The sequence below is a fragment of the Helianthus annuus genome, chromosome 2 (genome assembly GCF_002127325.2).
Source record: "Helianthus annuus cultivar XRQ/B chromosome 2, HanXRQr2.0-SUNRISE, whole genome shotgun sequence".
Taxonomy (NCBI): Eukaryota; Viridiplantae; Streptophyta; class Magnoliopsida; order Asterales; family Asteraceae; genus Helianthus; species Helianthus annuus.
In genome coordinates this window covers 61,780,740-61,802,667 of record NC_035434.2, presented here as the reverse complement: position 1 = coordinate 61,802,667, position 21,928 = coordinate 61,780,740, and the positions used below count along the sequence as shown (strand labels likewise).

Sequence of the window (21,928 nt, the reverse complement as noted above, 5' to 3'; positions counted from 1 at the left end):
ACGATGGAAAAAATACAAGAACTAAAATTGAAATAATAGTAAAAAAAAAAAAAAGACTTGTGTTGGATTGGCACTGCATATGCATATATACTAAAAATTATATATATATATATAAAATAAGAAGAAAATTTGTCTTTATAAGAAAACAAAAAGATTAAGGGTACATACTATTTTTAGAAAATATAAACTTTGTGGTGTCACCTTCTTTCTCTCTCTCTCCCTTTAACTATTATTTTGAATTGATAAAAGACCAAGGATACTTACTATTTTTAGAAAACTCGTCTTCATATGGAAACTAAACAACTTTATATTGAAAAATATGTAGTATACTACATATATTTAGTGCTAATATCATTTATATATAATATGATATATTGTATAGAATTTTTGGTTTTCTCACAAAGTATTTTCTCATGTTGTCCTTATTACACACACAACAAAAGAATAAATTTAGGATCTTTGATCAAAATAAAGAAAAATTATTCACAATTGTTTATCTTACAGTCTTGATGTATGATTATATGCGTTTTTATTATTGTATTTTCAAAAAAAAAAAAAAACACCTCATATATTTCTTAAACTCATTGTATTATAATTTAGAAGATTAATGTTGACTTACGAGACTGCACCAAAAAAAGAAATAAACTAGCAAAATCACATTTCAAATGAGAGATAGAGAGATGTGTGTATATATATACACAAAGGGTATTGTCAAAGCGGTAGATAGATTATACTTGTTAAAGAAGTAGATTTTTTTTCTGGTTGCAGTTTACGAATCGTGTGCTAGATCTTTCATTATTATTTTATCAATTATAAATTCTGCTTTCACAAATTTTGAATAAAAAAAGGTAAATGAATGAATACAAAAAATAAAAAAACCAAAGATGCCCATGTTTCAAGAAAAATAAAGTAGCGTCACATAAAATCAAATTCTAACAAGATCATGAAATCAAATTTTGTACCTAACAATGCTCTCAAGTATTCTTTTGATGTTCTCCCAGTGAGAAGATAGATTTGATGAACTATCCACAACGATTACAAGCATCTCATCCATTTTCTGCAAAGTTAATAGCGTATGAGAAAAGGGGTTAAACGGTGAACTGAATGCATATAAATCGGTACAAGTAGGTTGCAATGATAACTCTACTCAACCAGGGAGGGTAGAAGAAAAGTTGGTCAAAAGACTGTGGAGGAAGACATCTTAGTTTAGTGATGCATTAATGCATCATATGTAATATATATTGTGCTCACTGATATCATTAATTACAACCTGCCTGTGTTATTTTTAAACATTTTGTCAATATCTTAATTTATCGTCATTCAGGTTACATATGTTGATTTAAGACTATATTGCTTTAGTATATGATACATTTAATCTATATAAAAACAAATGTTAATATTTGAAAAAAGTTTATGATCATTTGTTGTAAAGAAATCTTCATTCGGTCAGCTGCCTGGCTAAGTCTTTACTAACCAATCGCATGATGTTAACCAATTGCAGTTACCGTTGCGGCATTCTCATGAAATGTCAACATTGTTGGAAGTAACAACACACAAAGTATGCAGCCGATCAAATAAAGAGAGCATGAAACAATGGATTCCAAGCAACAAAAAATGAACAAATCTGGAAACATGATCAAGAATACACAAAGACAATGTGTTTGCGGTTAGAAGAATCTTTCAAATTTGATGAAATCCGTTTTCATATAATTATGGCGTTGTGTCCTATTTGTAAAAGATGTTGTGAGATTAAATATATTATTATTAATATTTAATCTTGTAGCCATTATAATCATTTATATTATATAGATCAAAATATATTAATAACCTATTAATAATTAGTTGGTAATTGTTGATGAACCATATTACTCTTATTAACTAATTAGGTTTCCTCTTGGGTGTATATATAAGGAGATTATTAGAGAGATAAAGGGTTAGAAAAAAATATACAAACCTAATAACATCAATCGGCTCTCTCTCCCTAATCGAAACCTCCCTAGTTTCGGTTCATCACCATCATAATCTTATAGCCTAAGGAGGAACCAGATGATCCTGACAAGAATGTCGAACTCAATGGCTGCATCACTGACTGGATTCTCTGCTGGTCTGTCTACTGTAATAGGTATGTTATTCATGTTTTCCATTATGTTTATACAGAACTGATCAACATGTGGTGTCAGAGCATATGTTGATAAATCATTTCTGTTTTCGTATCCATTATTTTGGGATTGAAATCTGGAAAACAGAGTTTTGAAAACTTAATAAAAATCACGGCTGGTTTTGAGTCTAACTGAGCCAAAATCGCTGATTTCAGAAAAGGGTGGTTAATCATGTCACTCGAAACCAATATGGGTTAATTTTATGTCCTAAATCCGTTTAAAACCGCTAAAATTCAGGTTTCGGATTTCCAAAATTATGTTTTTAATTTTAGGGTCATCATATGTTCTTAGGAAAATTCAAAAATTCTTTAAGTTTTGGAATATAATTTGGATTAGTGGATGTTTTTACTGTTTTGGATCTGAATTATATCTCTTAAAAACTTCGAAAATTGTTAAAAGATAATCAAATTATAATTTTCGAAATCTTTTGATAAGTTTAGGTCAACACTAAAACAGGAAACACTATCCCACAATCCCTTAAATTTCGAGTTTTCAATTATATTTCACACTAACAGCTGTTGACAGTAGGTTTCTAGACCAACATTAACGACTCGAAACCATAAGATTGCGACTCGAAATCATGAAGGTTTCAGTCTTCATGACTCGAGACCAAGATTCCGACTCGAAATCATAAAGGTTTTAATCTTCATAACTCAAGACCAAGGTTCCGACTTAGATTACGACTCGAAATTTCACTAAAATACGGGGACAGTTGTGATTGCGACTGAGATTTCGACTCGCAACCAGGTGGTTGCGACTCGAAACCTCATTATGAAGTCGAAATCTCATAAATATTCATTACTCGAAACCTCGAGATTTTGACTGAGGTTTCGGATGACATTAGTGACTCGCAACCAGGTGGTTACGACTCGAAGCCTTAATGACACGAAACCTCATAGTGATTCATTATTGAGTCGAAACCTTAACTCGAGATCTCACTCGAAAACTCATTACTTTATTAAGCTGTTAATGTGAACTAAAATTTAACTCGGGGCTCCGCCCCGAACCCCGTGCGTAGGCCTCGCTGTCCCCCTGCACCCCTAGTTCGATCCGCGCTAACAGGTGGTTTGCTATTAAATACTTGGTTTTGTAAACACTTAATTACTTAATCATAATCAGATAATTTTTCACAAAACCAAAATAGCTTTACTTGAATGAGCTTCTGATGTATCATTTCTGGCCAAAGCTGATTTGATGCATCTATTTATTGTTCAAGTATTATAAAAACTATGTTGAGTATGCATTACAAACGTGAAATGTCTTAATTTCTGGCCAAAGCTGATTTAATTTATTTATGTCTAGCATACTTAACGAGTGCATAACTAAAGTGATTGTCTCGTTTCTGGCCAAAGCTGATTTGTCACGATTACTTTGCACATACTTAAATGATTACACTTCTGGCCAAAGTTGATTTGTCTTCGTTTAAGTAGAACTTAACTAAGTCTATTATTTTGATGTTAGCAATAGACAATATCACAGCTTCATAATTAAAATAGTCATTATTTATGCCTGCCTTAGTATAACATGCCCTTAGATCACATTAGGACTTCTTGCTTAGTGTCATAATTCGCTCTTCTTATTTCCTCTATCAGCATCCAATTATGGGATTCCACCTTTAACTGGTGATAACTTTGCTACATGGAAGGATGCCCTCATGCTTACGCATAGATTGCTGGACTTCGATTATGCTCTAAGAGAGAATAAGCCAGCGGACCTTACTCCTCAATGTACGGTTGCTGAGCAGATAATTCATGAAAAATGGACTAGGTGTAACCGCATGTCTCTCATGTTCATGAAGCAGTCCATACACAATGCAATTAGAGGAGCGATTCCTGATTCTGAAGATGTTAAACCTACTTGGTGTGACAACTTTCAAAAATCCAGGTATCCATACAATTAATTAATCTTGATTAATGCTTAATGACTGTGCTGAAATTACAAGTAACTGTGTTTTGATTACTGCCATACACAAACATGTGCATCAAACATTGTTTAATGTCATATCAATATTGCATGAAAGCTATATTTCCTTGAATGATGCATTAAGTACAGTTAGCACAGTTAACAGACAAACCGGGAAAATGCTGACGTAGTTCAGTACATAGACAGACAGACAGTGTTTTGAGACCCAGTATGAGTCAGAAATTAAGTACTACACTAGTGTAGAGTGTAGGGAAGTAAGGATCACAAAACTGCTTTCTAGGTGATAGATTAAGTGTTGGAAAGTGCCTAAATCCCACAAAAAGTGCAGAATTCTGCAAAATTCAGCAAAAATCAGCATTTAAACATACTAATAATTTGCAGAAATATGGTTAAATGGTCCTGAATGCTTTCCTAAATGCCGGGAATTAAAAGTGTCACAAAAGGGTACATAAAGAACACTAAACGGTATAGTTTAGCACTTTAACGAATCAGTGTCTAACCGAACAACCGGACACTACCCGAAACACCAAATTTACACTAGAAACATTGTTTTGATGTTTCCAAGCTAGTTATGGTCCCCGAACATCATAACACCCCATACAAAATATCTAGTAATTAAAACACTTAACCTACACTTGAAATTGAACTAAATGGCAACTAATGGATTAAACCTACTCTACTACCCCCCCCCCCACCAACTATGGACGGCCCATACCCCCTCCATATCTTCAAGATTTGATTTCTATATTATAATAGATCATGTTCTTACTTTTTATGGCATAATTGATGTGCACAAAATGCAACATATAAATTACATCAATTGTGGCATAAAACTAACCCTTTTTTAGTACTAATGTTGGAAAAAGTATGTTTTTGTCTTCCTTTTGTATTTTCAGGATTAAATGAGCTCAAATAAACAAAAGAAGCAAAAAGGCAGCTAAATCTAACACAAATACAAGAAAAGGAACAAACGTGGCATGCCCGACCCCCCGACAGCATCTTCCCAAGCAAAACAAAAGAACAGAAGGCTGAACACGCCCCGTGCTCAGTGAGCACGGGGGCGTGCCCAAGTGTCAGCAGAAAAGACAAAGTTGTAGAAGCTTCCATCGCCCACCACGGGGCCGTGGTCAACTATAAGATTAGCAAAATCCAGGCAAATCTTGATAGTACAGATATGCTTCTTCACACGGGGTCGTGCTCAGCGGACACGGGGGCGTGGTCAACTAATGCAGACAAACTACAATTAATGAAGAAAGAGAGGAGGATGTACACGGGGCCGTGCCCAACAGACACGGGGCCGTGCCCGAGCTTCTATTCAGCCTATAAATAGGAGTGCTTGGATCACTTGCAACTCATCCCTTGGCACACCACCTCTCTCACACTTCACCCACCACCATCACAACACCATCATCCACCACCATCATCCATTGTCCATCATAGAGTGTGTTGCTCGTCTCGGGATCCAAGATTGATCGTAAGAGTTCTTGACAATCAAAGGCCATGTTTGCCTAAGTCTCTTACATCACTTGGTGAAGACAAGTGTTTAGTGTAATACTTTTTATTTTTAATCTTTTCGCACTTTTTATTTGGTTATGTATTAATGACTTTAATAACTAGTTTCTTATGTTGAAGGTGATTCTTCCTTATCGTTTGTTCGTGGTGTCTTGGCATTATTTTACTGTCTATATAAAATAAAAGATTTTCACCATTCAGATCTCCATGGTCTATATGGAGATATGTTGGCTACCTGATCGGTGGTTAAGGGAACGGTCTGGTAAGAGTCTTGCCATTGTTCAGTGTATAGATCCTGCAAAGGACCTGGGTCAAAATTAGTAGGACCTCCTTCAATACCCACCGGTATTGGATGGCGGGGGTCCAAACTCTTTGATCCCCTTATAAGTTAAACTAATATTAAAACTTTAACCCGGCTACTTAGGACTGTATCCCTGCTGACTCAGACTACTTAGCCGAGGGTAACGTCACCTTCAAAAGAGGGGCCTACCACATTATGCATTAATAACTTAGTTATCTTTCAATAATCCGACCATTTAGGATTGTATCCTTGCTGACTCAAACTACTGGGTTGAGGGTAACGTCACCTTCAAAAGAGGGGCCTACTACAATAACTAAGATAATCTCTTAAAATGTGCAAAAGTGCGGAAATAATCAAAGGTTACACTACACACGAGTCGGATCCAAGTGATTCATCTTGTTTATCTATTTTATTTTTATTTTATTTTTCAACATTTTAGTTAGTTTTATTTTTCTAGTTTAAAACCTTTTTCTAACTTTTTGATTTGATTAGACGTTGAGGATAAACCGGTACTAAAAGCTCTTGTGTCCTTGGACGACCTCGGTATCTTACCAACACTATACTACGTCCACGATGGGTGCACTTACCCATATGTGTGTTTAGTGTTAGTAAATATCGTGTTTTATAAATTTAAAACTTGGCTAAAAAGTGTAAAAGGGCTTAAAATATACACCTAAAATATATTACACTACACACGCATCAAGTTTTTGGCGCCGTTGCCGGGGACACAAGGATTTTAAGAAAGTTAGGAATCAACGGCCTAATCGTTTTTTCTAAATTTTTCTTTTATGTTTAGAATTTTCTTATTTTTTTCAGTTTCTACAGAGTTCAGCACGGGCCGTGCCTGGTCGGACACGGGTCGTGCCTAGCATTGTTACTGGCAGTTTTTATTTTCCGAGTTACAGACAGCTGAGCACGGGGCCGTGTCGGTGCAACACGGGGTCGTGTCCAACTCCCCAGTAACAGGGATCCGGAAGAAAATCACTGTACCTCCGACCACGGGCCGTGTTCATCTGAGCACGGGGCCATGGTGAACCTTCTGACCAACATTCTTTTCTGTTTTTATTGTAGGACTTGGAACTCAGGTGCCACATTTGCATCCTCCACGTAGTGTATGAGCTCCAGTTCCAGTAGAGACCTAAAAGAACCCCTAGACGAACCCGAATGCTTTCTACGAAAGAAACTCAAAGCTAAAAACCAAGAGAAAGTTTCGGGGGACCTACAACTAATGGCGGACCAATGTACCCTCATGGATTACCTACGACCCACCGTAGGTAATCTAGGCGCCGCTATCAATGCACCGAATGTCAAAGCCAACAACTTCGAACTTCAGCCACATTTGATACAAATGCTTCAAAACTCCGCAACCTTCCATGGGCTTGCGGACGAGGATCCCCATCTACATATTACTAATTTCTTAGAAATATGTGATACCTTTCAGATCAATGGAGCATCCAACGACGCCATCCGCCTTCGAATGTTTCCATTTTCACTGAAAGACCGAGCTAAGTCTTGGCTCAACGCCCTCCCAGTTGGCTCAGTAAACACCTGGGATGAACTGGCCCAGAAGTTTCTATATAAGTATTTCCCTCCTGCTAAAACGGCTAAATTAATGACTGAAATTAATACATGTTCACAAGAGGATGGGGAATCCTTATATGAAACTTGGGAAAGGTTCAAGGAGCTACTAAGAAAGTGTCCTCATCATGGTTGCGGTGTGGCAACAAGTATCCACGTTCTACAATGGGTTGTTACCACACACAAGACAAACACTTGACTCTAGCTCCGGGGGACTCTTAGGTAATCGCCGCCCAAATGAAATATATAATCAAATTGAGGAAATTGCTCAAACCAATTTTCTGTGGCACACCCCCCGAGGCAATAAATCTATTGCCCCGGGCGCCCATAAGGTTGATGAAAGCACTTCTTTACAAGACCAAATCGAGGCCCTTTCTTCAAAAATCAAAAAACTATAAATGACAAAAACCGCCTTGGTTATTGCTTGTGAAGGGTTTGGTGGGTCACATGAAAATTGGAGTTGTATGAAAGAGTTAGATGAACAAACAGCGTTGGTAAACTACATTGATAATAGACCTAGGCCGTCGGGTCCTCCAACGGGTACCTACAACCAAGGATGGCATAATCACCCTAACCTTGGTTGGAGAGAACCCCGCAACAGTAGTAACCAACAAAACTTAAACCAACGAACAAACTTTCAATAACCAAGAAACGAGTCACAAAATTTCTCTCAACAACAAGGTGGACGAGAAAGGCTTGAAGATACTGTATCTCGCCTCATCTCCGATACCGAAAAGAAAAACTCGGATCGATTTCAACAATTTGAATCGAATTTTAGAAATCAACAGGCTAGTATACAAAACATTGAAAAACAATTAAATCAATTAGCTCAAAATTTCTCTGAGAGACCACAAGGCGCATTACCGAGTAATACTGAAACCAAGCCGAAAGCACAAGTCAATCTCATAACATTGAGAAGCCGTACCGTGGGTTCCGAAGAGGCTCCACCACCGCCAACTGAGAGAAGCACAACCCCGCCCTAACAAGAGAAGGATTCTCCACTAATTCAAGAGCCTACTAACGCTCCTCCGGTTCCATACCCCGGTCGGTTAATTCCTCAAAAGGCCGATGAGCAATTCGCAAAGTTCAAAGATTTATTAAAACAATTGCATGTTAATGTTCCATTTATCGAAGTCCTAACTCAAATGCCTAAATATTCAAAATTTATGAGGGACTTCCTCACTCATAAAAGGAAAATTGAATCATTGCAATTAGTTAACTTAGGCGAAGAATGCTCCCCCTTACTACCCAACAAACTCCCGCAAAAGAAGATTGATCCTGGAAGCTTCACAGTTCCTTGCTCAATTGGGGAATCCTCCATTCGCAACGCACTAGCCGATCTTGGGGCTAGCATAAACCTCATGCCCGCTTCAATGTTTAAACGACTCGGCCGAGGAAAAACGAGCCCTACGAAGATGAGCATACAACTTGCCGACCGATCTGTCAAATATCCACAAGGTGTCGCTGAAAATCTATTGGTCAAAGTCGAAAATTTCGTCTTCCCGGCCGACTTTGTCATACTAGACATGGAAGAAGACGCTGAAGTCCCTCTCATCCTAGGGAGGCCATTTCTAGCCATAGCACAAGAAGTGGTAGACATGAATGACGGAACACTAACATTGAAGTTTGGGGAAGAGGATGTGAAGTTTGGGGTTTGAAAAAGAGTAGAAGATGAAGATCCGGTCAACTACATGAAGGTCATCGACTCAAGCTTGGATGATGCTCTCCGACGGTGCATGGGAGGCAAAACATCCCTCTTGGGTAACATATGACCAGGCTTCGGGTCTAGCCAAGGATCCTTATAAACGTGGCGCACCACAGAGGCATTTAGCGGAACTATCCTTAGTTTAGTTTAGATTAAGTTTTATGTTTTCTAGTTTAGTTTTAATTTTCAGGAATAAAACACACTCGGGATTGTGAAGGATAACAAGGGAAACTTACACCAGCGCCCCATGCACGAAAACAGGACCATTCGACAAATTTTTCTTCATTACAGCAAGTTCAGCACGGGCCGTGCCCGCCCGACACGGCCCCGTGCTACACAATCTGCAGAAAATGCCCAGTTCAGGTAACTGGACACGGGGCGTGCTCACTAAACACGCCCCGTGTCCAGGCTTCTGTTTCTTTTTACAAACTGTTGTTACTGGCACCTGAACATGGGGCCGTGCCCGGACACCACGGGGCCGTGTCCAGATGCCCAGTAACAGAAAATTTTGTTTTTCACACCGTTTTACACATTCAATCAACCTAAAAACTTATTTTTGGGACACATTGAGGACAATGTGTAATTTAAGTGTAGGGGGATGCTAAAACTTTGAATCTTGCAAATCCTAATTAACAAGCCTTACACAAAACTCTATTGGAACCGCTTTTCATTTTTTTTTACTTATCTAAGTTTAAGTTGGGAATTTCGAAATTCTAAAAAGGTTATATTTTTACAAATTTACAACCGATAGCGTCGTGATAAAAAGAACTAACATAAGAAAATTATGAAACGGCATGACAAACTTAGTTAAAATTTGATTATATATACTTGATCACATAAAAAAACCCATTCCCACAAAAGTGAGTTTTGAGCCTTTATTGAGCATACAAATACATATCTTTAAACTAAATGCTCATTTTTTGTTTCTTGTGTGAATAGCCGCTTGGTTCTTACAACTCTAGAACTTGCCACGACGATACATTCCCGGTCCTTACCAACTTAAACCCGAGTAAGTAAATGATGGAGGCATTAGGACTAACCCTTTTATTTCTACACCATTATTTTTCTTTTTTTTACCACCTACCCAAAATCCCCCTAGTTAATCCCTTTGAGCTTAAACCTTTTCATTTCTTAACCTAATTCAAACACCCGTTTCCCACCTAAACCTTTTTCCTTTTAAACCCTTTATTTTAGTAACAAAGCTCGGTTTTTCTTATGACTTGAAATATATATATATATATATACATATATATATATATATATATATATGTGTGTGTGTGTGTGTGTGTGTGAGGATGAAGCCAAAGAAATAAACAAACAAGTTTATCAAAAATAACTTTGCTTGAAATGCTTCATCAAAATAAAAAGTTTTGAAAAATATCAAGTCTTATGAAAACCGACGCTTTTTACGCCTTTTCGCCCTTTTACTAACCACTAACCCAACCACCCACCTTTAGCCCAAGCCTAACCCTTCATCCAAAAAGTTCTCTTGATATTTACAAAGGTGTATAGTTAAAAAGGAGGAGGATTGATTGCTTGGCAAGCCTATGGTAGGAATAAGTTCCATGCCGCTCTCGAGTGATTCACTAAAAATATACCTTCAGCCGAGTGTTGAGTGATCCCCGGTGAGGTATGTGAACTTGTATATAAATGGAATTTAAAAAAAAAGGCATGTTATGCCCTAATAAGTAATTTATCTAATGAAATGTTTTTAATAAATCATGACGAATAGGATTGTAAATAAATAAAAATAAAACTTAATAACGAATCTTGGAAATCCCGACACTCTATGACAAGCCCAAAATCCTTCTCTTCTACCCGTTCCATTTGGGAATGTAAAGCCACATTATAAAGAGTTTTGCTTGAGGACAAGCAAAGATTCAAGTGTGGGGGTATTTGATGTGCACAAAATGCAACATATAAATTACATCAATTGTGGCATAAAACTAACCCTTTTTTAGTACTAATGTTGGAAAAAGTATGTTTTTGTCTTCCTTTTGTATTTTCAGGATTAAATGAGCTCAAATAAACAAAAGAAGCAAAAAGGCAGCTAAATCTAACACACATACAAGAAAAGGAACAAACGTGGCATGCCCGACCCCCCGACATCATCTTCCCAAGCAAAACAAGAGAACAGAAGGCTTAACACACCCCCGTGTTCAGTGAGCACGGGGGCGTGCCCAAGTGTCAGCAGAAAAGACAAAGTTGTAGAAGCTTCCATCGCCCACCACGGGGCCGTGCTCAGCGGACACGGGGCCGTGGTCAACTATAAGATTTGCAGAATCCAGGCAAATCTAGATAGTACAGATATGCTTCTGAACACGGGGTCGTGCTCAGCGGACACGGGGGCGTGGTCAACTAATGCAGACAAACTGCAATTAATGAAGAAAGAGAGGAGGATGGACACGGGGCCGTGCCCAACGGACACGGGGCCGTGCCCGAGCTTCTGTTCAGCCTATAAATAGGAGTGCTTGGATCACTTGCAACTCATCTCTTGGCACACCACCTCTCTCACACTTCACCCACCACCCACCACCATCACAACACCATCATCCACCACCATCATCCATTGTCCATCATAGAGTGTGTGAGTCATCTCGGGATCCAAGATTGATCGTAAGAGTTCTTGACAATCAAAGGCCATGTTTGCCTAAGTCTCTTACATCACTTGGTGAAGACAAGTGTTTAGTGTAATACTTTTTATTTTTAATCTTTTCGCACTTTTTATTTGGTTATGTATTAATGACTTTAATAACTAGTTTCTTGTGTTGAAGGTGATTCTTCCTTATCGTTTGTCCGTGGTGTCTTGGCATTATTTTACTGTCTACATAAAATAAAAGATTTTCACCATTCATATCTCCACGGTCTATATGTCGATATGTTGGTTACCTGGTCGGGGGTTAAGGGAACGGTTTGGTAAGAGTCTTGCCATTGTTCAGTGTATAGATCCTGCAAAGGACCTGGGTTAAATTTAGTAGGACCTCCTTCAATACCCACCGGTATTGGATGGCGGGGATCCAAACTCTTTAATCCCCTCATAAGTTAAACTACTATTAAAACTTTAACCCGGCTGCTTAGGACTGTATCCCTGCTGACTCAGAATACTTAGCCGAGGGTAACGTCACCTTCAAAAGAGGGGCCTACCACATTATGCATTAATAACTTAATTAATTATCTTTCAATAATCCGACCCTTTAGGATTGTATCCTTGCTGACTCCAAACTAAACTAATGGGTTGAGGGTAACGTCACCTTCAAAAGATGAGCCTACTACAATAACTAAGATAATCTCTTAAAATGTGCAAAAGTGCAGAAATAATCAAAGGTTACACTACACACGAGTCGGATCCAAGTGATTCATCTTGTTTATCTATTTTATTTTTATTTTATTTTTCAGCATTTTAGTTAGTTTTATTTTTCTAGTTTAAAACCTTTTTCTAACTTTTTGATTTGATTAGACGTTGAGGATAAACCGGTACTAAAAGCTCTTGTGTCCTTGGACGACCTCAGTATCTTACCAACACTATACTACGTCCACGATGGGTGCACTTGCCCATATGTGTGTTTAGTGTTTGTAAATATCGTGTTTTATAAATTTAAAACTTGGCTAAAAAGTGTAAAAGGGCTTAAAGTATACACCTAAAATATATTACACTACACACGCATCAATAATATACATAAGGTAAATGAAGGACATGGTTATAAGTATGATGTGAGAGGATTAGAGTCCATCATTCTTCACACACTAACACACACTCACCTTTCTCTCCCACTCTTGCTCCCTCTCGGCCGAGAACACCACACACCACCACCACCACTTCCACCTCTAGTTCATCCATTTCCAAGTAATCAAAAGGTGTTAGAAGGTGCATAAAGGAGCTAGGAGCTTGTGGAGCTTCAAGGACCTCTCTAATTAGCTTTTATCCTCTTGATTTCTACACTTGATTCATCCCTAGCCTTGTGCTAGTGGTAAGATCCTTAAACACTCTAGTTTACTTCCATTTTTAGTGGTCAATGTTGAATCATGATCAAAACTTCAAGAATACTAAAGAACATAAGTATGAAACTTGAACATAAGCTTGATGTATGAAGTAATCTTGTTGAAACTAAGTTGTTATGGTATGAATGCTTGTTGATCTTTGATTGTGTGTAGAAATGATGTTGATCATCATGACATCTTGCTAGATCATGATTAAAAACATGGTACGGCAAGATGAAAGGATGATTATGTTAAGAAATCAATAGATCGTCCTTATGTGATCATGAACTTGATATAAGAAAGTTGTTTTCTTGAAAAATAATAATCAAAGTGAGTTAATAATCATATAAATCTAAGATTTATGAATGGTTTTTCAAAAGAACCAAGCTTAAAATATGAGTTTTAGTGGATCTTGGTTCTTACATAAACAAACACTATTTTTAATGGTTAAACTAGTGTAGGAACACTTGTGTAACAAGGAGATTACATAAAGAAGAATTTTTAGAAATTGTGTTTTGAAGTTGTAAACATCCAACTCCTTTAAAAATGAAGTTTTTAAAGAAGTAAACACATTTTGAAGGGTAACCAAACTCACTAAACACACTACCAAGTTACTACAAATTTTCATAAACTTTCAAGTTCATCATGAAGTAGTAGATTAAGCATGATTTTGGCAAGATTGGTAAGTAAATGTGAATTGTTGATGATTGTAAATTGATTGTGGTGATTTTTACAAAAGAAAATGATATGCTTGAAAGCATGGAAACCTCCATTTTTAGGGGAAACTATGGCAAAATTTTCTAAAAATATAAACACTTAGAAAAATATTTTCAAATAAATACTTACAAGTGTATTTTCAACAATAGATGGTTTCATAAACTTTGCCATAATTTTTTGTTACAAAAATACAAATGTTGGAGGTTGGTTTTTATAAATAAAAGTGACTAGATATATATTTAGAATATATATATACATTAAAGACCTAATGTGTGTGATTATGTGTAATAGTTATGTTATTTTAGGACTTAAAATAATATAACACATTAAAACACCAAGAATTACCATCCAAAATATTACCAAAATATCAAGGAATAACTATACAAGTTACACACAAAATATTAGCGAAACCGAACAAGAAATGTAACTTACAAATATTCCGGAAGATGTGTTCACAAATATATTTTGGTAAATAGCATTTTGGATATAAAGGAATGAAAATATGGTTTTTCCAATTATTACAAAGTTAAATCATATTTTTTTTACAAAGAGAAAATATATTATTTTGAAGTAAAAATATATTTTCTTGGAATTTTCAAAAGATATATCATTTTAGGGAAAAATATATATTTTCTTGCATACACTTGAGATACATTATTTTGAATAAAAATATATTATTTTGGGAACTACAAATACAAGAATACAAGTACACATGTATAAGACACCCCATCCTTGGGAAGAAATACAAGTCTAAATACTTGAGAAGTATTAACAATTATTCCAAAACTTAAAAATATAATTTAAGTTAAAATATTAATTATTTTAACAATAATTATATAACTTGGAATAATATTAGAAGCGTAAAAGAAACATAACTCTGAAAAATTAATGCTAACGCAAGGCATGACCCGTTCGTTTAATAGACATTAGCACGTTGTTGCAAACAGGAGGAAGAGCGTATGAAGATGGATCACACTACTGATGTTGCAAACTTCACCACCTCCAACTCTAAGAAGAGGAAGAACAATTATCAAAGAAAGGATGCTTCCAAAGTCCAAAGGCCCAATCTTAATACAAGTGCACCTTCCAGCTCTAAGAACTCCTTAGGCAAACCCTACTGCAAGATCTGTAAGAAGACAAGACATAAGCAAAAGGAATGCCCTGACTTTAAGGAGTGGCTGGCTAAGAAAGTTAACGATATTTTCATGATACTTGAGTCCTATAATTTAAATGTTCCTGCTAATTCTTGGTGGTTTGATTCTGGTTCTATGGTTCATGTAACCAACTCTACTCAGGGATTCCTTTCAATCCGGAAGCTGGGAAGAAACCAAAGAACACTTAAAGTTGGGGATGATCGGGAATTAGAAGTGAAGGCCGTAGGAACATTACAATTATTTTTGAAAACTGGTTTATGTATTAAAATTTATGATACCTTATATGTTCCTGACTATGATGCCGTTGTTTATGGTACTAGCATTATTGATGGTGGTCTCTATAGATTAGAACTAGATGATGATTTTTGCAAATATTTGTTGTCATATAATATTAATGAGTCAATCACAAAGATGAAACTAAAACGAGACTTAGAGACTTCATCCATATTGTGGCATCAACATTTAGGCCACATCTTAAGATAACGATTAAATCATCTCATAAAGGATGAAGTCCCACCTCCTCTCAATTTCACTGATTTTCAAACATGTGTCAAATGTCTTAAAGGTAAATGACATTAACGAATAAGAAAGGTGACACTAGGAGCTCTAATTTATTAGAACTCATTCATACTGACATTAGTGGTCCCTACCAAATCGCTGGCATAACAGGACATACTTCATTTATCACTTTCATTGATAATTATTCTCGTTACATGTACTTGTATCTCATTAAAGAAAAATCTGAATCTCTTACAACTTTTAAAGATTCTAAAGCTAAAGTTGAAAAGCAATTAGATCGTCAGATTAAAGTTGTGAGATCAAATAGAGGCGGTCAATATTATGGAAGACATACTAATGTGGGTCAAGCTCCTGGTCCATTTTATGAGTTTTGTATGGGCCAGGGGATTGTGAACCAATACACCATGCCTGGTACACCTCAGCAGAACAGTGTCGCTGAACGAAGAAATTGTACCCTTATGAACATGGTGCGTAGTATGTTAGCCAAAACTAATTTACCATTATTCCTCTGGACTGAAGTGTTAAAAGCAGCTGTTCATATACTCAATAGAGTTCCTTCTAAGTCTGTCCCTAAAACTCCTTATGAACTTTGGAGAGGACGGAAACCGAGTCTTAAATATATGAAAGTATGGGGCTGCATTGCTGAAGCAAAACTTTACAATCCTTTCCTAAGGAAACTTGACCCTAAAACAGTTACCTGTTTCTTTATCGGGTATCCTGATCACTCAAAGGGTTATCATTTCTATTGTCCTTCCCATGTCACCCGTATTGTTGAAACCAAGCTTGCTGCGTTCCTGGAGGATTTCAAGGTCAGTGGGAGCAATACTAATCCTTACGAAGAATTGCAAGAAGTACAAGACGCCGGGGGGGGGGAGACTCGTCGCTTACCATTACTCCGTTTACTCCTCTTGTACCCAATGCAACAACTGCACCTGAAGCTACTGCACCAACTCAAAATTCACCTTCACAATCAGAACCCATTATACCTCATAACGAAGGCACATCAAACGCTCAACACCAAGACAACGCTTAACCCGATAATCAACTCAGGAGGTCATCTAGGCAAAGAAAGCCTACAAATTGGGATGATTATGTTACCTACCTGACTAAAATGGATGCTGGAAAGCTCAATGATCCTATCTCTTATAATGAATCCATTAGCAGTGATCAGTCTTCTAGTCTTCTGAATGGAATAAAGCAATGATTGATGAGCTTGAATCCATGAAGAAAAATGACGTTTTGGATTTGGTAGAATTACCCAACAGTGTCAAACCCTTAGGATGTAAATGGGTGTTCAAAACACAACTGGATCCAAATGGGAACGTTGAACGCTATAAAGCGAGATTGGTTTCAAAGGGCTACATCAGAAAGCGGGAATTAATTATCAAGAGACGTTTTCACCTGTCTCTCGTAAAGATTCATTAAGGATCGTTGTGGCCCTAGTAGCTCATTTTGATTTAGAGCTGCATCAGATGGACGTCAAAACCGTTTTCCTTAATGGAGAGTTGGACGAAGATGTTTACATGAAACAACCTGAAGGCTTTAAACCTAAAGGTCGGGAGCATCTAGTCTTTAAGTTTAAGAAATCCATTTACGGGTTAAAACAAGCATCACGTCAATGGTATCTCAAGTTTGATGAAGTCATGAAGAGACAAGGTTTTATAAAGAATCAAGTGGATCAATGCACCTACCTCAAGATGAATGGGAGCAACTTTACTATACTTGTCCTTTACGTAGATGATATTCTATGGGCAAGTAATAGTTTAGACATGTTGCATGAGTCGAAGCGGTTACTCTCGCATAACTTCGACATGAGGGATCTCAGAGATGTATCTTACGTCATTGGCATCGAAATTCACCGAGATAGACACAAAGGGATCTTAGGATTGTCTCAAAAGACTTACATAGATCGTGTACTTACACGTTACAACATGGAACAGTGCAAACCCTTAGTCGCTTTAGTAGTTAAGGGAGATGTTTTCGGTTCATTCCAGTGTCCGACAACAGAGGTAGAAAAAGAGCAAATGAGCCAGATACCTTACGCGTCGGCAGTCGGGAGCCTGATGTATGCTCAAGTCTGTACTCACCAAGATATCACTTATATTGCTGGAATGTTAGGCCGTCATCAGACTAATCCTGGCCTAGATCACTGGAAAGCAGCTAAGAAGGTCCTTAAATATCTGCAAGGGACGAAATACTATAAACAGACTTATAGAAGAAGTGATCATTTAGAAGTGATAGGTTATTCTGATTCTGACTTTGCTAAATGGAAAGATGATAAGAAATCCACTTCCGGCTATATCTTTATGTTAGCAGGCAGACCTATTGTCACACCCCTACCACGTAAAACAACAAAACGTGGAGGAAACATCGGGGAGTGTTGTAACAGAATCATTGTTTCACAACCATGGATTAAACAATTTCGTTTTATTGAATTAAATGTATTACAATGTCTTAACAACGAAGAAAAATATAACATAGTTAACTAGTCTTGCTTCTTTTAATGTCATCAACTATTGTACCTGAAACACATGTGAAAATACATCAGCATAAAAATGCCGGCGAGTGCATAGGTTTTGTGAAAATAGGATTCATGACTGAGATTTTAGAAAATGTTTAATGAAAACTTGTCATGAATCCACTTTAAGTGTTTGCTTTTATAAAACGTTTGAAAAGCCATAATAAGGTAGATGATATGTAAAAGAGTAATGTAAGGTTAAATGAATAACCAAGTAAAAATGAGTTTGTATAAAATAAGTTGTTTGTAAAACAGTGTCTTGTGAAAAATATTTTATATGTCTAAACTGAAATGATTTAAACAATGCTGCGATATGTAATATCATACAAACACTTATATATAGGAAGTACCAGCGGTGTATCCTCCATGCTTGTATCATATTACACACGCCTCGTTACTTGAATCACTTACCCAAACCAACCACCAATGTCAAATGTTTATGTCAAAATGTACATCATGTAATGTATAACCAATGTCAAAAATGTTTGTGTAAAATGTAAATCATGTATTGTGTAAACAAAAGGATATGTATGGCTAGTGAAATGCATCAACTAAACCATAGGTAAAATGCACAAAACAAAGTATTGAAGTAAAACTTAGTTTAAATCAACGTTATGTTTGTGGAAATGCATGCCATAGTGATACAAACATTTATGCGGTATTCTGAAACGCATACATTCAAACCTTGAGACAGCAGGATAACCTTAGAGTAAAAGTTATCAAAAAGAAATGTTTTCGGATTCGGTCATTCCATCCATCCAAACAAACCTAGGATTTTAGGAACGGGATTTGTCAAGTCCTATGGTACCACTACCTACTACCGAGCGGCGTGATCGGTGTTAATGAATGTAATAAAGATCCGTTAAACAAACCAAATGATATACCAAATGTAAGCATGTTTTATGAAAATAATGTACCTAGTATGCTAAGTAAACATACAAGGTAGAGATGTAAAACAATGTGTCCATATGTTACGAGAACATATGCAACAGAGATGCAATGTAAAACAAATGTACTAAGTATGCTAAGTTAACATACAAAGTAGAAAAGTCATGTAAATCAATGTACTAGCATGCTTAGTAAACATACATAGCAAAAGAATGAATGTAAAACAATGTGCTAGCATGTTAAGTAAACATACATAGCAAAACATAATGAAATCATGTACTAATAATGTACTAATGAACATAGCAAGTATATGATATGAAAACATGAAAAGCACGAAAGTAACAAGTAGGCACATGTGTTTCACCCAAAAACGTTTGAAAAACAGTAAAAGAGGGGTCTATGTACCCACTTGAGGGCGCTTAGAAGTCTTGAACAACAACCAAGCAAAGCTAGAGGGATCACGGAATCAAACGGCACCCTATATAGATAACTACATAAATAATCGGACCTAAATCGAGAGATCGGATAGTGTGAGGTTTCGTAAACCAAATGAGTATTGGAACTCATATGATGTGGTTTAACAAAGCCTACATACTAAATGAAACCTAACCTAAGTGCTTATGACCCATTACGACTCGTTTAGGTAGCTTATGCCACTTTAACGCGTCGTTCACGTAAAACGCGCTTGGACCGCCTAACTAGTCCTATGACAAGTAGAATATACCTTAACATGTCTAATATAGTTGTCTAATTAGTTTAGATGCCAAAATTTAGGTTACATATGCTTAAAATGAATTTATGCGTAAAAAGGGTATTTTGGTAATTTTCCTAAGGTATATAAACTATCTATCATACGACTACTTAAACGAAGTGACCATAAGGTATAACCTCGGAAGGTTATTCCCTATACAACTATGGTCACCTAATGTGTATGGTCGGATCCTAATGATTGACAAAATGGGTCGGTTTCGAAAGTATAAGCGATTGATTAGATCGCTTACCTTTACGACCCTAAACAAGCACAAATCTAAAAGTGACGAGCTAAACATGCTAGAACATGTTTAGTTAAGTTAGAAAACAGGTTTGGTATCAAAACAAACGGTTATGATACCCTAGAGTAGTTTGGTTACAAAATACGCGAGAAAACGCATTTTGGCCGAAACTACGACTCGTCACTGAGCCTAGATAACGTGGTAATCAGTAGGTATAGTCACTAGGGACTATAACCATCGTGATTACGCTCACATTATGAAGTTCAAACGAACTTTGCGTTGACCATAAACTGGTCAATGCAGATAGTCAAATGCAGTTTGACTTTAATGCTAAAACGAACGAAAAACACGAAATAATACTTACAGAAGGTCCCCGCAAGATTTGACCCGATTCACTCTCAGGTAGGAAGCATATACTTCCACTTAGATAGTGTAGAATCAGATTCAAATGTGAGGAAGAATGAAATGGGTATTGCTATTTATTGGACATCGAAGACCGTTAGGATCGTTTCTTGGAGAAGGGGAAAAGATCTAGGCCTTACACTTGTACCCACTAATTTGTAATACCATGTGCACCCCTGAATGAGCCCATAGATTGCCCAAAACCATTTGCAAACATGGAGAACAGCTGGAACAAGCTGGAAACAAGTTTCTGATCTCTGGCACCTGCTTACAGACCGTAAGAGGAAGTCCATACGGTCCGTAAGGACCCTGCAGGTCAGCAAGTTTGAAATTTGGCAGAACAGGCCCCTGCAGCTCCAAACTTGATTTTTAATGTATTTTTGACACGTTTAAGCCCTGTTAACCCCATTTCAAAGCTCTAAAATGAAGTTAAGGTATAGGGAACTTAAAATATGCTCAAAAATATCACGGATGTCGGTTCGTTTGGTCGTACGGTTGCGTTGTTTGGTTAATTACGACGGAAGTCGTAACGGACGCAAAAACGATCCAAATTGCACGACGAATGGAATTTTGACAAGCCAATCACTAAAACATAATATTTTAATGATTACATAAATTTTTGGATGTCCGGATGTATTCAGAACGTAAGATATGCGCGAAAAAGCAAACTTATGCATTTTTTGACGCTTTTAATCCCTGAATGACCAGAAAGTTTATTTTAGCACACCGAACACCTCAAAGCCTATTTCTAAACTATGTAAAGGATATTTAGGGTATGTTTAACTTATGGTCAAGTTCCGGAATGTCCGTTACAGTATAAATTGACATACTTTCGCAGTTTGTCATATTCAGTCCCTGTAAGCGAATAGACTTGATTTCGGCATACCAAACCTTCCAAAACTTATTTCTAAGTTATGTAAAGGTTATTTAGGGTATGTTAAGCCTATGTCACTATTCTGGAGTGTTTGTTGCATTAAACTGGTTATATTTACGCATCAGTGCGCGTATAACCTTCCAGAAATCGATTTAGAGCCCGAAATCGAACAAGAGTTGATATGTGCAAATGGTACACATATTTTTACAAATCCCAAGTATGAAATACAGTATTTCATTGGTTTGGTATTTGTTTGATGGTTGAAGTGACACAGATGTCACAGTCTCCCCTACTTCAGGAAATTTCGTCCCGAAATTTAGAGGAAACTTGTGAGAGCTTGAAACATGAGGTTGAAAAGATCGAACAATACTGGTTAGAGTCCTGAACTTCTAGTAACTTTAATTAACATCATTCTTGAAATGTGAGAGGGACACTTATATACAAGTATATAAAGTGTTATTGGTGCGTCCACCGTATCCCTATTACATTGTTCACATTTTGTTACGGTTGCCACTATTGGTTCTTACACATAATAAGTCTAACTGTGGTTTCCGTGCACTGAACTTCGTAATTATGTATGCATCCATATTTACGGAATTCCTTGCATAGTCACGTACTGCATCTTATAATGTGTAGGGGAAGGAAACTATGAACGAGCCGGTGATGATTGTGCTTAGACCTCCATAGGGTCTTTTAATTAATCAATGA

At 36.9% G+C, this 21,928-nt stretch overlaps 1 non-coding gene across 1 annotated transcript; it reads right to left on the bottom strand.

Moving 5' to 3' along the window:
* Positions 1–7,501: 7,501 nt before the first annotated feature.
* On the bottom strand, positions 7,502–7,607 carry LOC118489835. Its single transcript, XR_004887848.1, has one exon. It is a non-coding gene; the product is annotated as a small nucleolar RNA R71 (small nucleolar RNA).
* Positions 7,608–21,928: the final 14,321 nt, after the last annotated feature.